A 7,473-nucleotide genomic window follows, 5' to 3' on the forward strand; every position below is an offset into this window, starting at 1 on the left:
TTAGTTGAGGTTTTAATAATAAAGTTTAACATTATTAATTAAATAAGAACCGAATTTATGTATTAGTTATTATTATTAATGGTAAATTAGAAACTGTAGTTAGTAGTAAAGGAATTATTATTATTGACCGATAAATTATCTATGACTAAATTAATTCAATGCTTGCCTTAGGAAGAAGTGTGGCTAAAATAATTAATATGTATAATAATATCGTAATTTTTAAAAATTATGAAGCATTCGAAATAACCCAACAGGATTTTTGATTAAATTTGTAAGTTAAATTATTATTATCCGGGAGTTTAGTAAATTAGATTTAGTAAAATGAGTTATTTTAACTGAATTTTATCTGTGGACATGCTTTCAGAATGGACCATCCTGGATATATTCTATGATGGTTTATCTGAGCTATCAAAGATGTCACTGGACACTTCTGCAGGTGGATCCATTCACCTAAAGAAAATGCCTGCAGAAGCTCAAGAACTCATTGACATGGTTGCTAATAACCAGTTCATGTACACTTCTGAAAGGAATCCTGTGAGTAATGGGATGCCTATGAAGAAGGGAGTTCTTGAGGTTGATACTCTAAATGCCATATTGGCTCAGAATAAAATATTGACTCAGCAAGTCAATATGATTTCTCAGAGTCTGCATGGAATGCAAGCTGCATCCAACAGTACTCAAGAGGCATCTTCTAAAGAAGAAGCTTATGATCCTGAGAACCCTACAATAGCAGAGGTAAATTACTTAGGTGAACCATATGGAAACACCTATAACTCAACATGGAGAAATCATCCAAATTTCTCATGGAAGGATCAAAAGGCCCAACAAGGCTTTAATAATGGTGGAAGAAACAGGTTTAGCAATAGCAAGCCTTTTCCATCATCAACTCAGCAACAGACAGAGTGTGTGCAAGGGTATTTTACATGCCTAAATTGGTGCAGGGATGTAAATGCCTTGACACCTCAAGATCTGTGGACCTCACAGGATCACCTCAGGATCCGTGGACCCCACAGGATCCCCACCCACCTTCACTCACTCTCTTCTCTCTTCTTCTTTTGCTCGAGGGCGAGCAACATTCTAAGTTTGGTGTGGTAAAAGCATAGCTTTTTTGTTTTTTCCATAACCATTGATGGCACCTAAGGCCAGAGAAACCTCTAGAAAGAGGAAAAGAAAGACAAAAGCTTCCATCAAGGGTCTATAGCTCAGTGGTAGAACATTTGACTGCAGATCAAGAGATCCCTGAGATACCTCAGGGGATACATTTTCTTCCACACAATTATTGGAAGCAACTAAGGGTGGAAAATCAAGAGCACTCCATCATCCTTCATGAAATCAGAGAAGATCTAAAAGCAATGAAGGAGGAGCAGCAAAGACAAGGAAGAGACATAGAAGAGCTCAAGGACATCACTAAGGTGGACTCATTCCTTGTTCTTACTTTCTCTGTTTTTCGTTTTCTATGTTATGTGCTTATCTATGTTTGTGTCTTCATTACATGATCATTAGTAGTTAGTAACTATGTCTTAAAAGCTATAAATGTCCTATGAATCTATCACCTCTCTTAAATTAAAAATGTTTTAATTCAAAAGAACAAGAAGTACATGATGATCGAGAATCGACAGATGAATAGTCGTGCCGTGACAGGGTGCGTGAGCATATTATTCACTGAGAGGAGGGGATGTAGCCACTGACAACGGTGATGCCCTTGCATAAAGCCAGCCATGGAAAGGAGTAAGACTGATTGGATGAAGATAGCAGGAAAGCAGAGGTTCAGAGGAACGAAAGCATCTCCATTCGCTTATCTGAAATTCCTTCCAATGAATTACATAAGTATTTCTATCCCTATTTTATTAATTAATATTTGAAAACCACATAACTGTTTTATATCCTCCTGACTGAGATTTACAAGGTGACCATAGCTTGCTTCATACCAACAATCTCCGTGGGATTCGACCCTTACTCACGTAAGGTATTACTTGGACGACCCAGTGCACTTGCTGGTTAGTTGTATCGAAGTTGTGACAGACAATAAAACTAGATCAGAGCACCAGGCCTTTGAAGCCATGGATATGTATCACAATTTCGTGCACCAACAGCTGTGTAATTTTAATTAATATGTTTTGTGTAGGTAATTGTCAAATAAATTGAATTTAGTAAGAGTATTTGTGTTAATTGTATTTATTCATACATGGTAGTTACTAAATTGTATAATTAATAGGAAGTTTAGCATCAGGCCATTATAATTAGTTACTCTAATTCGAAAATGATTAAATTTTAGTAGTAAATTAGTAATTATTAATAATTTGGCTAATAGTCTGTTATGTTTTTGTAGAGTTCACGGATGTTGACATGTGACCACTCACTACTTCCGGATCGGTACTGTCCTAATATGGAGGAGCATTTATGGTTTATCGGTTTTTATCAGGCTTCTCAGATTGGAATAGTTTAACGCCAGAAAGCACTGGTAAATACTCTAGTCGAAAGGTGGCACCCAGACACACACACCTTTCACCTTTTCGATTGGTGAGTGTGCAGTGACACTGGAGGATGTAGCCGTTATTCTTGGTCTCCCGACAAACGGTCTTCTAGTGACCGGAATCACGTTGAGCAATTTCGAAGCCTTAGAGGGTGAGTGTTTTCACCAGTTTGGGGTTACACCAACAAAGTCCGACTGTAGAGGAAGCTGCATAAAATTGATGTGGCTCCGGGATTTAAAAGAACATTTACAGTTGATTGACAAAAAAAGTGTTTAGAGGTACATGAAGTGCCACATTATGTTGTTATTGGGTACGATCTTATTTGGAGACAAGTCTGGGGCATCTGTGCACTGGAAGTTTCTGCCTTTGCTCCGTGATTTTGGTAGTATCAGACAGAATAATTGGGGGATTGGCATGCCTAGCGCACCTGTACAGGTCGTTATGCAGGGGGACTCGGCTTAACCAGTTAGTGTAAGTCTCGCCCCGTTCTCGTAAACGCTGGTAGCGCAGTTCGTACTCGCAAACCGTTCTCGAATATCCTGCACAATAAGAAAAAAACAAACAAGCAAAGAATAGATGAGAAACACTGCTTGAAGGTAACTCTGTTAATAACAAATTTCGAATTAATAAATTTTACCTATATTGACGACAAGTTTTTGCAGGTACGGTGCCTTGAACTTTCTCAAAAAATTTGACTCTATATGCCTGATGCAAAACATGTGAAAAGCTCTCGGAGGCGGCGAAGCTTTGTTACTCCGGGCCACAGTTGCATTGATGGATTCGTGTCGGTCAGAAATCAATCTCACACCATCCCGTGTCACAACATGTTGTCGCAGTTACTAAGAAAAAAGTACCATGCATCAGAAGTTTCTCCCTCCACAAAAGCAAACGCAATCGGGACGATATTATTGTTACCATCCTGTGAAACTGCAACCAACAGACAACCCTTATACTTTCCGTACAAGTGAGTCCCATCAACCTAGACAACTGGTTTACGTTGTCTGAACGCTCTAATGCAGGGGTAATAACTCCAAAAGACTTGATGCAATACCCGGATATCAGTTACCAAGTCATCGCCTTGATATGCAGGCATAGTCTCAAAATGGACGACTGCTGATGGCTCCTTATGACACATTGCCTCAAACCATATGGGCAAAGCTTCGTACGATGCTTCTCAACCTCCAAATATTTTTTCCACTGATTTTTGCTTAGCCAACCATGCTTTCCGATAGCTGATGGTGTAATTGAACTTCGACTGCACTTCCGAAATAACTGATTTCACCTTTATTGAGGGGTCCGCCTCAACCAACGGCTTTATTGCTTCTGCAATTGTGTTCGAATCCAGCTTCGAATGATATTGAGAAATGGTGGCTCTAGTACAAGTGTGACTACCGTTGTACCTCTTTATAACCCAACAGTACTTTTTGCTGATCATGCTAACCCTGATAAGCCAATCACACCCTAATCCATACTGTATACAGTTGGCATAAAACATCAAAGGCTCCGACTCATACACCCGGTAGTCTACGTCTCTTCAGATGGTATAATCTTTCATTGTCATAATAACAACTTCCGTGGAACTGAATTCCATTCCGATTCAAATTCACCATCTGCGACCATAGAAATTTCTACCACGACGACAGCCATATGAAAAATATTTAATACATAAATATTTAATAACGGAAATTAAAAGTAAGTCAATACTCACTACATCCACATTAATATAAATAAACTTTCCATCATGTTATTATCTCACTTTTAACATAATAAAACCATAATCACATAAATATTATTATTATTATCTTAATTTTAATTACATAATTAATGCATACTAATTAATATTTGACCAAATCAATAACTCACTAAAAATATTATTATCTTAATTTTAACTACATAAAGACATAAACAATTGTTAATTGAGCATAGTTGTCACTTAGTTATTTGGTACATCGATCAATATAGATTATTACCAAAAGTCTAATCCTTCGTATAAATATATGCCTTTACGTACCTGCACTCATATATTCTGGAAACTCCGGCACATGCATGGCTTCTAAGTCCAGAACCTGCATGAAAGATGGCTCCTCAAATGGATGTTCATTTGCAAGTGCATTTGCGACGTCTACCGCATTCGGAGCTATCGCCTCGTCACCTTGATCTTCGTCTCTGTCTGGAGCAACAACTTTGTACTTGCTTTCAAACTCTTGCTCACTGTCACTATTGTAATCTTCCCGTTTAATATTTTGGTCGGCTTCAGATTGTTCGAATTCAATGTACAACTCGATGATATCTGAGCACAAGTTTCAATATACATTGAAAACATCTCCTGCATACTCACTTCGTCGGTTACATATTTGGTTTGAAATTGAACGAATTCACCAAATACCGGTATGGGATATTTGTATAAAATACATGATATTTTTTCTTGACATCTCAGAATCTATCTTCTCACAAATGACACCTTTTAGCTCTTCAAATGAGATTGTGAATTGAATAACAATATCTAACAGATTCTCGCAACTAAATTTCACTCCTTTAGATGTTTGTAATAAAATCTGACCAAAATAATATACTTTAAGTGGAACTCTATCATCCATTTCTCACACTCTCATAAATATGAACTTCACTATTAGATTTTTTAAGCTCATACGAAATAAGAGAGATGGAGGAGTTGGGGGAAGAAGAAGAACAAATAGAACAAGAAGAAGGAGATCTGAGAAGTTGCATTCGAGTTCCACACACACACACATATATATTTAAATCGGAGCCACCGATTAGTATTGTCCGAATTGAATAAAATATTTAGTAAACAACTCGGACCGTCCGAGTTTAGTTTCACAAACCAAAAAAAATATACTAATCTCACGGTCCGATTAGCTCCAGCCAAATTCAAATTCTCCCTCTAACCAACTCGGACCGTCCGATTGGTGGTCAACTATTTTCAGAACAAAGAAATCGGACGGTCCGATTTCTCCCTGCCATTGTTCAGAAAAGCCTGTCCCACACCCATATCTAACACCTGTGTTAGCCATAACCAAGCACAACTCACACTGATGAGCGGATATTTTATACGCTTTTTGGGGTTAATTTCATGTAGTTTTTAGTATGCTTTAGTTAGTTTTTAGTATATTTTCATTAATTTCTAGGTAAAATTCATATTTCTGGATTTTACTAAGAGTTTGTGTGTTTTTCTATAATTTCAGGTATTTTCTGGCTGAAATTGAGGGAGCTGAGCAAAAATATGATTCAGGCTGAAAAAGGACTGCTGATGCTGTTGGATTCTGACCTCTCTGCACTCATAATGGATTTTCTGGAGCTACAGGAGTCCAATTGGCACGCTCCCAATTGCGTTAAAAAGTAGACATCCAGGGCTTTCCAGCAATATATAATAGTCCATACTTTGCTCAAGGATAGATGACGTAAACTGGCGTTCAACGCCAGCTCCATGCTGTAGTCTGGCGTTAAACGCCAGAAACAGGTTACAAGTTGGAGTTAAACGCCCAAAACAGGTTACAACCTGGTGTTTAACTCCAGAAACAGCCTAGGTACATGTAAAGCTCAAGTTTCAGCCCCAGCACACACCAAGTGGACCCCAGAAGTGAATTTCTGCACTATCTATCATAGCTTATTCATTTTCTGTAAACCTAGCTTACTAGTCTAGTATTTAAACAACTTTTAGAGGATTATTTTGTACCTCATGACATTTTAGATCTGAACTTTGTACTCTTTGACGGCATGAGTCTCTAAACTCCATTGTTGGTGGTGAGGAGCTCTGCTATGTCTCGATGAATTAATACAATTACTTCTCTTTTCCATTCAAACACGCTTGTTTCTATGTAAGATATTTATTTGCACTTCAATATGATGAATGTGATGATCCATGACACTCATCACCATTCTCAACCTATGAACGCATGCCTGACAACCACCTCCGTTCTACATTAGATTGAATAAGTATCTCTTGGATTCCTTAATCAGAATCTTCGTGGTATAAGCTTGAATCCATTGGCAGCATTCTTGAGAATCCGGAAAGTCTAAACCTTGTCTGTGGTATTCTGAGTAGGATTCAGGAATTGAATGACTGTGACGAGCTTCAAACTCACAAAGGTTGGGCGTAGTGACAGACGCAAAAGGACCAACGGATCCTATTTCAGCATGAGTGAGAACCGACATATGATTAGCCGGGCGGTGACAGCGCACCTGGACCATTTTCACTGAGAGGACGGATGGTAGCCATTGACAACGGTGATCCACCAACATACAGCTTGCCATAGGAGGAACCTTGCGTGCGTGAAGAAGAAGACAGGGGGAAAGGCAGAGATTCAGAAGACAAAGCATCTCCAAAACTCCAACATATTCTCCATTACTACAGAACAAGTATTTATTTCATGCTCTTTTATTTTTCGCAATTCAAATTGATAAATATAATTGATATCCTGACTAAGAGTTACAAGATAACCATAGATTGCTTCAAGCTAACAATCTCCGTGGGATTCGACCCTTACTCACGTAAGGTATTACTTGGACGACCCAGTGCACTTGCTGGTTAGTGGTATGAGTTGTGAAAAGTGTGATTCACAATTCGTGCACCAAGTTTTTGGCGCCGCTGCCGGGGATTTTTCGAGTTTGGACAACTGACGGTTTATTTTGTTGCTTAGATTACGAAAATTTTTTCTTTTTGGTTTAGAGACTTCTATTATTGTTTTTGGTTGAATTTTTTTTTAAATCCTTATTTTTTCTTTTTAAATTTTTCGAAAATTTTATAAACTGATAATTGAGTTTTTCTGCTTGAGTTTAGTTTCATATTTTAAGTTTGGTGTCAATTGCATTTTTTTATTTATTTTATTTTATTTTATTTTCTTTTAAATTTTCGAATTTGTGTTCATTGTTGTTTCTTAATCTTCAAGTGTTTCTTGTTTGTTTTCCTTGTTTGATCTTTGGTTTGTCTTGTTTTTTGTCTTTTCTTGTTTTTCTTGTGCTTTTTCGAATTTTTAGTTGC

The sequence above is a fragment of the Arachis ipaensis genome, chromosome B01 (genome assembly GCF_000816755.2).
Source record: "Arachis ipaensis cultivar K30076 chromosome B01, Araip1.1, whole genome shotgun sequence".
Taxonomy (NCBI): domain Eukaryota; kingdom Viridiplantae; phylum Streptophyta; class Magnoliopsida; order Fabales; family Fabaceae; genus Arachis; species Arachis ipaensis.